This window comes from Cygnus olor, chromosome 14 (genome assembly GCF_009769625.2).
Source record: "Cygnus olor isolate bCygOlo1 chromosome 14, bCygOlo1.pri.v2, whole genome shotgun sequence".
NCBI classification, from domain to species: domain Eukaryota; kingdom Metazoa; phylum Chordata; class Aves; order Anseriformes; family Anatidae; genus Cygnus; species Cygnus olor.
The window spans coordinates 5,222,006-5,231,567 of record NC_049182.1 but is presented as its reverse complement, the minus strand read 5'-3'; positions in this window follow the sequence as shown (position 1 = coordinate 5,231,567).

Sequence of the window (9,562 nt, the reverse complement as noted above, 5' to 3'; positions counted from 1 at the left end):
AATATTGATTTGACATTGTCATCTTTTGGCCATAAAGTCATGGCAGTGGAAAGCAAATGCCTGAGAATGAGCTCTTTGACACTGTGTAGTGTTAATGATAGCTCTTCAAAGCGGGATAAGAACTGGACTTCACATAAATTCATTATGAAGCATTATGGAAGAGACAATGCTTTCTGAGCCTTTGTTCTTAAAATCTCAAAATGCAGCCAGCTATTTGTACTCTTGGCTTTACATTTTCTTTTGTTACTTCAGCCCTTGCCTCTTGATAGACACTTCTGCTAAAAGCTGCAGGGACTGACCAGCTCTGTTCCTGGTTTGACAGTAAAGTCTCAGATTGCCTGTGTTTGGATATTGCAGTCTCAGATTTGGAACTATTCACTCACTAACAATGATTTTGGCAACTCCAGTGACATATCGGCCTCTAACATCTTGACTTCTACTTCAGAGATGGGAGGGAACCTGCCTCCCTGCCATCTACTGGTTATTTACTTAGGAGCTTTCTGCTCAAGTCCTTGCGAGTGCATGAAGTTTACAAATATGTGAAAAAGAAGAAGCCATTTAGCATTTTCTCCTGCCTAAGTATCTACCACATTGTAACTCTGTAATTGCCCAGCTCTTTGCAATATGAAATGAAGAACCCATGAAAATTCAGAGGAAAAGCTCCCCAATTCCCCAAAGAAACAAAAATGGGAACAACATATTCTGAAAGTTCATCCTCAGCAGCCAAACTCTGATCCAACACAGATGTAGCTGAATATAGTAGATGGAGAAGATTATCATTTTATATATTGTTTTGCTTGCTGTATCATTCTCTACATTTTTATGGGCTAGCCACATCTTGCTTCACGTATGCGTGTAAATACATATGTAAATGAATACTATTGTGCAAAGTCTTTTTCTGATATCAATAATGGGATGTTTTCATCCCAGGCTTAGATGTACAGCATAATAAACTGCATGCTTTTAAATTTTGAGTATTATACTATTTCCTAATAATAAAAGTATGCAACCCCACTTTATTGCTCTCTATTTAACAAAGGAAATCAATGTTTATTTTGTATGTCTGAAAAATACAAACCTAATTAAAGAAATGACCGATGAAAACTGACTCAGGAGCTTGTACGCAAACTTAATCACACATGTGGGAGAAACCCCCCTGGAAGATTGATTACACTGCCCATTGAGAATGATGCCAAAATCTATTAACCTCAATAGGAACAAGAACTGGCTCAAACTCCAAGTGCTCAGATGGCCTCTCCAGGCTAAGGGTTGGCAAGAAATTTCCAGCATCTGCTGCAGGATCTTGTCTTGTTTCGTATACAGAATTGCTCCTTCCACAATAGCCCACATGTATGAAGACCCTCTGCTGCAGAGGGCAGCCAGCTGGATCCGGGTACCCGGTGGTGCATAGCTTGGATCCCTCAAAGAATTCATCCATTCTTTTGGTATTAATTTTACTGTATTTGTGCCATATCCAAGAACGGGCAAAGGTCATGTTTGAAAATGGCCAGTTTTACCTCATAACAATGGAAGATGATGGCAATTGGCTGAGTGTTGCTAGGTATATTCCACTCACAAATGCTGCAAGTTTTTTTTTTTAAAAAAAAAACAAAACATAGTGTTCTTTATTTAAAAAGTCACTGGCATTTTAATAGGCCTCATTCTAGCAGTACTATGCCTGATTTTTAACACATGAAAAATACAAATCTTTTGCTGGGACAGACTATGTATTCAACAACACAGTTGGTAAAGATGAAGTCAATGACACAATTCTGCAGTTGTGTAATTTTTGGTGTGATTTAGGCACAGCCACTTTCAGATGAAAAAGACATTAGGTAGCACAAAAAAATGCACTGGACTAGCCCATGAGGATGGCCTATTCCACTCCCCTACCACAGATGACTTGCGTAATTTGATGGTAAAACCTACTGAAACTACACAGCATATTCTGTTTTTCAATTTCATAAACAGTGATGTAATGCCAAAAGCAGTGATTAATAAAACATCATTCATCCCACCCAACTCAAGAAATGTCACACTGCTCCAAGCTTTGCTATTAGACTGAAAATACCTCTACAAGAGCTTCTGCAATGCTGTTTCTGTGAGAAACATGCCAGTTGTTTTTTTCTGTCCCAGGAAATTCCACATAACATGATAGGGATGCTCTAGGTACATCTGGAGAATGATTCAAGTGGTTCCAGTTGGGTAAATGGTTCCTTGCTCAATATCCTAAGTGATTATGTCTGCTAATTGTTGAGTTTCTTTAAAAAAACAACAGACTTGGGTTGTCTCATCCAAAGCCACAGCTGAAAAGAAAATATCGGAAGAGAAAATATATGAATTTAGGAGTGTTTCTTTTTGTGGAAAGGTGACTCTGCCATGTCTCATGCATCAAAGACCATCTCCTGACTCTGGGAGGGGTGCGTGAACCCTGGACCAGGAATTCCCATGGAAACCTCAGAAGTTCACTGTTCAGCTTCATCACCTCTCCCCTCATCCCAATAAAGTTCAAATATAATATAAAACAGGATATCACTCAGTAAAGCTTCATTTAAATTAACTCAAACTGCAGGACTGAGAGATGAAAAAGAAAAGGAGAAAGCTGAAGAAAGGCACAAACAAATGTGCAAAACCACCAGTAATTCAGTATATATCAGCCTGTCAGACTGATAGAGACTGAGGGCCTGTAGAGGTAGAAATTTCTCCAAGTAGTGATACAATTTGGGGGATTTATTAGGACAATTCTGAGGGGCATAAGTCAGTGCAGAAATGCTGACAGCAACCCATGGGCCCCTGGGGTCTGAAGCAAGTGGCCTACTTTGCCCGGAGGCCGTTGTGCCATGCTTGGGTGTGAGTTGGGTGAGCAGACCCGATGTGCACAGTGCTGATCTCCCTGCTGGTGTCATGGCTTTTTTAGCAGGAGATATAACCACCAGGCTGGTTTGCTGAGGAGGCAGTTGGGCTCTAATCCCTCATGGCAGAGCAAATATGAGATGAATACAGCTGGCAAAAATGCCTTGCGAAAGCACTGTTGCTCGGCAAGTTAGTGGGATGAATATTTTTGCCACCAAAAAGTAGCAATTATTTCTTCACCCATGGGAGCTCTGTCTTCTCTCCCTCCAGGCAACAGAGGGAACATTTGCATTCTGGTATTTCTCCCAAGTGCTTTATAGTGACACGAAAAAACAAAAGAAGTACCTTGGATTTGATTAACCCTCAGGTACTGAAGGCATGAAAAAATAAAGCCCAAGGAAAGCTGAATCTGAAGGGGACTTTCTTCAATGTCTTAATCTCTCTAGAAGCAGTTTCTCGCTTACACTCAGCTGGCCCAGGGTCGGGCAGCACCGAGTTGCTGAGCTGGCAAGCAGAAACATTCCTCGGTAGGATTGTCACCAAGTAATCACACCGAATAAATACACCTGAATGGCAGGAGAGAACCTAGGGCAGAGGCACACCAAGGATCCAAACTGAGTCTCGAGGTCCATTGTCAATTAATCCTTATTATATCAAACTGCTGCACTGTAGACACAGCTAAGTCTCTGCTCACCCCCCACCAGCATGTTTTTAACACGACTACACATATAAGAGTTTTAAATTGATTTTTTTTCCCCAATAATTTTAATCAACTCCTTCCTTAACAGAGGCTGATTTTCCTAGTCTTTCTCCAGCCTGCATAATGAAAAATACTGTAGTAAAGGAGAAAACACTGCAGCGGCTCCTGCTTATAATTAAAACCACTTGTGGCAGAGCCCTGAGGACTGGCTGGGGGGTGGAGGCAAGGGGGCTCCCTGGCTCTGCTCACAAGTATGATTCAATAAGTCATTTCCAGGGTAAACATATAAATCTGTCCTTCTTGAACTGAATCCAAACAATCAGAAGTATCCCCCTTGCTTTATTCAAAACGTCTCTGCTGCTACTGACGAAAGAAAAGGAGCGGATAAAAACAAACACCCTTTGGTGGAAGTTGAAAAAGAAAACATTCGGTGTAGATCTTCAGATGGCCACTGAGTAACTTTGCTCAGAGGCTAAAGTTCTGGCTGCTGCTGATGTTCCCGATAAGTTCCCTGCCTCACTGGTGGCGTCAGGCGTGCACTGGTGTTGTTGCTCAGAGTGTTAGGATTAGATGTTAGAATGGATGCCCTGGAGAAAAGACAAAACAGATGGGAAAGGAGAAAAAAAAATATCAACAATTCTTCCCCTGCAGCAAATATGGTTTAGCTAATGTGCAAGTCTGGATTTGTACAGAAAGCAGAACTTACTATCACATCCTGTTTTCATCAGTGTGCCCTGCTGGGAAAGTTTAAGACCAGCTCAGTTGAAAGATCAAGAAGAAAGTTCTTTTTATGAGGGTCAAAACTGCTGTGTAATCTGCAGTATCAGATTAAAAAAACAATTCTGACAGATTTTGCATTGCAAATGAAGGCCACTGAGCTGCCATTACACAAGCTCTCCCACCCCCAAAATCTAGCTCTGTGTATAACGGCACTGGAGCAGCCAGCAAGGTGTCTGGTAAGATGGCTGCGAACCTGGTGTCTGTACAAGAAGCTTTTCAGGTCTAGTGCTGTTTCTATCTTGTTTAAATAGACGTTTTGCATTATTACCTTAAAGACCTTTTTCTGCAAAGACAGTGATGAATTAGAGATTTGCTGGAGTCATAAAAAAAGACCAGACGTCACAGAGGTGTTTTCCTCTGGATAGGGATTCTGACTGGGCATCTGAAAATGGTGACGCTTGAAATCACCTCTCTCTAGCTGTGTTCTGGGATCCATATCTGTTACAGAACCCTAAAACTTCTCGTCATTCTCTACTGAGATCATGCAAACTCTTATCTATCTTCTACTGTTTGTCTTCATTGGGAGCACTAAGGATAAAGTATAACATTCAGCTTTAACTCTTTCCCAAATTGTGCTATACAATGCCTTTCCTTGCAGGCCCTTCCCTAACCAGAAACCTGAATGTCGCTAGAAACCTGTATGCTGCTAGTCCAGCCCAGCTACAGTTACCTCTGGTCCATTTAGACAGGTTTATAACTTTTTATTGTAAAAGAAGGACAAAGAAGACGAGCTAGGATCCCTGAAGTATGGTTGCAGACAACACAAAGCCAGTCAAGTCATTATGTCTCGCAGTCAGGAAGATGCCACCAGGCAGTTCATCCTCTCCAAGTAATCAGCTGGATCCCTGAGGATCTACAGGCAATTCAGCAGCACCCTTACAAGTAATTTTCAAGCAAATTCACAGAGCAGATGGCCTATTTCTGACATTCTTTTACAGGTCATTTATAGCTGCACACCTATCTATCCAACTGGCAGATCACCCTACCCATCAGTTCAAACATGCCAACTGTGATGTAAACTGACTAGCTAGGAGATAGTTCAGGCTTTCTGCATGTAGGTTTTTTGATACCTCTTGCTGAGCTGACTCCACTCTGGAGCTTCTATTTGTTGTAGAAAATTATGAGATGTAGTTCCCAATGGTGCAAGATCTGATGCTACAGCTTCAATGGGTCATATCCATCTTGACTACAACCTCTTCCCGCATTAGCTCAGATGTATTTGTCACTAAAATGCACATGATCTCATCACTTGACTGTGTTTTTGCGCACAAGGGAAGAGGCAGACAGCAGAGTGAGTAGCCAGGAAGGAATTGCATTTTTTTTTCAGTCCTTTCACTAGAGCGAATGCTTACAGACATTACTGGCATAGTCATGTGAAGTGTTTTGCGGCCTAGATTTCAGTAAAAGACTTCAAAAAGAGTTTAGGGACATAAATCTAATATTTTGTGAGGAACAGATTAATTCAGCCTTGCATTAGAGCTCCAGTAAGTTTTAGAAAGAGTAGAGTAAAGCCCAACACATTGCATGCAGGCAGATCTTTGTTATCTGAGCTCATCCAGCTCATGCAGAACATGCCAGAGAAATGGTCACTGACAGAGACCAGAAAGCTGAATCTATTCTCCTACATCGGGTAGGGATGACACAGAGCATGCACACAAGGAAGAGCTGGAGGCATGCAGGGAACACAAAGGAGGGCATGAGCACGCAGTGGTTTCAGCTGGTATGGGATGAGTTATGGTACATGCAGCCATCTGGGAGAGGGTTCATGGCTACTCTGGCAGAGGGAGCTGCCTCTTCCTTCTATCAGGCCAGACAGATGTATGGGGCAGCTGCTTTATTGTCCGAACCTCTTTCCCATCAGGTCATTTGTGGGCAGTTCTGATGATTCAGTGGGGTTTGTTTCCCAGTTCCCCAAGGCCATCCTTCTTTCCTTAATCACTCTTGTGTAGCCGAACTGCTTCTAGAGGCTCAGGACTTAAATTCCCAAGTTGCCTAGGCACAAGGCATTACAATACCAAACAAAGTGGTACCTAGGTATTTTTAATTACTTGGATTGAAGTGACTTACCTAAATCTACATAAAAAAGCAGTGGTGGAACATGAGACTGAAGTAGGATCTGCCAAAGCCCACACTCACTTTGAACCCCTGAACCCTTTCCCCTGGTCTAAGTGGTGCTTTAGAGATAAAGGAAAGTGCCACAAGCTCAGTTCTTGGGTTCACCTTGGAGATGCCTTTACATAGAAAGCAGACTTGATAGGTATTTCAAGGTTCTGCTTTCATAGCACTTTCTGAAGGTCAGGAAATCGGCTGCTCAGAGCCTCTTCTGCACAGTTTACAGACTTGGAGCTTCAGCATCTTGGCTAATAACATCTGTGGGTTTGTGCTTCAAAGGAAAGCCTTGGGGGGGGTTATGTTGTAAAACTGGGCTCCTAGTCTACATCCATGGATGCTTGCTGTCCATTATTGAAAATTGCTGTTATATTTCCTTCAAGAGTGACTGCTGAAACACTGCATCCAGCTGCTAACAGCTGGGGTGCTGGGGAAAATAATGCATGTGCTAGGCCATTTTCTTGGAAACCTTTAAGATATCTAAATACAGTCTGAAGAGGGGAATGATTTTCACTGAAGACACCTTCCTTTTGTTAGCTTCCTCTCCCTGTGGTGTTCTTCTGATGTCTCACTTTGTGGAAGGAAGCAGAAATACTTGTTGCAAATAGTGAGGATACTGCTTCACCACAAAGGATCTGGCAAAATGTTCTGTGGGTTTAGATTCATTTTGAGTAATACATGATCAAAAGACCAGCTTCATTCTTTTCCTGAATCAAAGTAAGGAAAGCTCAGAGGAACCTAACCATTTCCATACACATGAGGCTAGAGCTGGATGAACACAACAAAATCTTATCAAACTGAAAAGATGAATTCACTTAGTTGCTGTTATCTTGCGTAAGACCATTTATCAACTGAGTACTGGAATGGCTGAGCATTGATTTTTGGAGAAGTTTATGACTTCTCCAAGTGGTACGCACAATATTTCATCAGACAATCCACATAGGAAAAGAACGTATTCTAATTCACTCTTTCTGCATTCTAACACTGAAATTTGTTCAAAAGGCACTGCACAGAATCCATTTGCCCCAAATATTGTACAGCAAATAGTGGAAATTGACATTTTCAAAAACTCACAGGCCGAATTTTGCTTTATACTATTAGTAGTCTAACAATTATTACTCTGACAATTATGTCCAGATAAAACACAACCAACTGGCAAGCAATACATTGACAGAAGAGGAAAAATATAACTAATATTGCTGGATAGTTTATTTTGTATCTCTTTGTCCTAACAGCACCATTAAAGCTTGGTTAGTTTAGGATGGCTAATTTGTTTTTGAAAGAATCTCCATCTGTGTAACATGTTTTGTTAAATCTAAGCCAAATTTAGTAGAAAGGAATTGTATTTTTGCATGCCAGAAAACGATGTATTTCCTGTTAATTTTGCAGACATGCCTTTTAATTTTTTGCCCGGTTAATTGAGCTCAACTCCATTAAAAGACGGTCATTGCTGAAATGTCCTCTAAGTTGTCACTAAAGCAAGAAGCAAAAGCTATTTATTAGGGATGATCGTTTAATAAAAGAGGAAAGAGAACTGTATATGGCTTACTCAGGAAACTTTTTAGTTCTTCCCTTTGACAAGGGAAGTTTTCACTGCATTTTTATACTGTTTCACTAACAATACATAGCACAGGGCAGTCAGAAAAAATGAAGAGGAGAGGGATACTGGATTTTTTGCCTTTATTTTTGTTGGCTGCAATAGAAGCATTCAATGTCCTCTTGGATATCATCTCTCAAGTGCTGAGTAACAGAACAATAGAGTAAAAATTGCAAGGTAAGAAGAGCTGAAGCCTTTAGAAGCTAAATTCATAAAGGACAGGTCCTACCTATCTGGGTCATCTGGGAAACCTCTTGTATGGAAAAGTGAAATATTTCATTGTCTTTTGTTTTCATCTGTAGGTTGAGAGGTTAGAGATGAGCTTGTGGTTGGGACAGCAGTACTGCAGGATGCCACAGAGGCACTTGCATGCTCAGTGTCACAAAGTCACTGTTGCTTTTTTTGAGGCCTTTAGCAAGTCCTTTATGCCAAGAGTGGGAATAAGAATATTCTATTCATCTCCTCTGCAGATTCTTTGCCCTGTTAAAACTAAATACAAATGTTGAATTCTAGGTGCTGTGAATAATCCCTCCTACATACATCTCTGCACATTAAAGACCATGTGCACAGATCCGAGATCACAGCCCGTAGGAGACAGCCCTAGTCCCAAACTGCAAAGCGTGCATACTGCTCCAGCATTATACTTCTGTGCTTTGAAACTCCTAGCAAGAAAGACTTGATTTTTTTACGAATTTTCCTCACAAGTGATCATCTATCTAAGGAAAATAGACAGACATGTACTGGACACAAATTATCAGAGGAAAGGGTCTCCCTGAGGTTGCTGGTCAGGCTTGGATGAAGTAAGTGACCACCTGGCGAGGTGCTGATAAGAAGCAGCAAAACCCAAGAAACCACCAGTGCGACCAAGAATGAACCAGGCTCCAGCTTCATTCTCAACTGTTTTCCCTCAGGGGTCAACAGATAAGATAATCTTGGGGGCCAGGCCCTGCATGACCACTGGGCAAAACCAGGTGCTTGTTGCAGCATCAGGCAACACAGCCCACGGCTTGTCTTGAGCATTTCCATGAGGGCCGCTCAGTTTTGAGCAAGCTTTTCAGAAAAGCCTGATTGATGTAACATTCACAAATATTGCTTCTGAAAGCCCACATCTCATCCTGAATACTTAAGCCATCTGTATGGAAAATGGAACTGAGGTTCCCAAAGCAGCTGTGTGTGTGTGTGTGTTTTGGTTTTTGTTTTTCTTGAGAAGCTTACAGTTTGCATCTGTAAATTAACTCAGCTGCTCTCAGTCAGTGTGGATGAGGCAAATTGCTCTGCTCTGTGGCTGAACTCCTCTTATTAGTGGGAGAAAGTTAGCTATATTTAAGGGTTGTAGTCTTAATGCCCTCTGAACTGCATCTAGCTGGTTTTGTCTGTGGAGAAGTATTTTTATGTGTGTATATATATATATATATAAATATATATTTTATATATATATATAAATATATATAAAAATATAAAGGATCAGGAGAAAGCTTGATTTGGTTTGGTATTAGTAGCCAAATAGGGATCTGTGAGGCTTA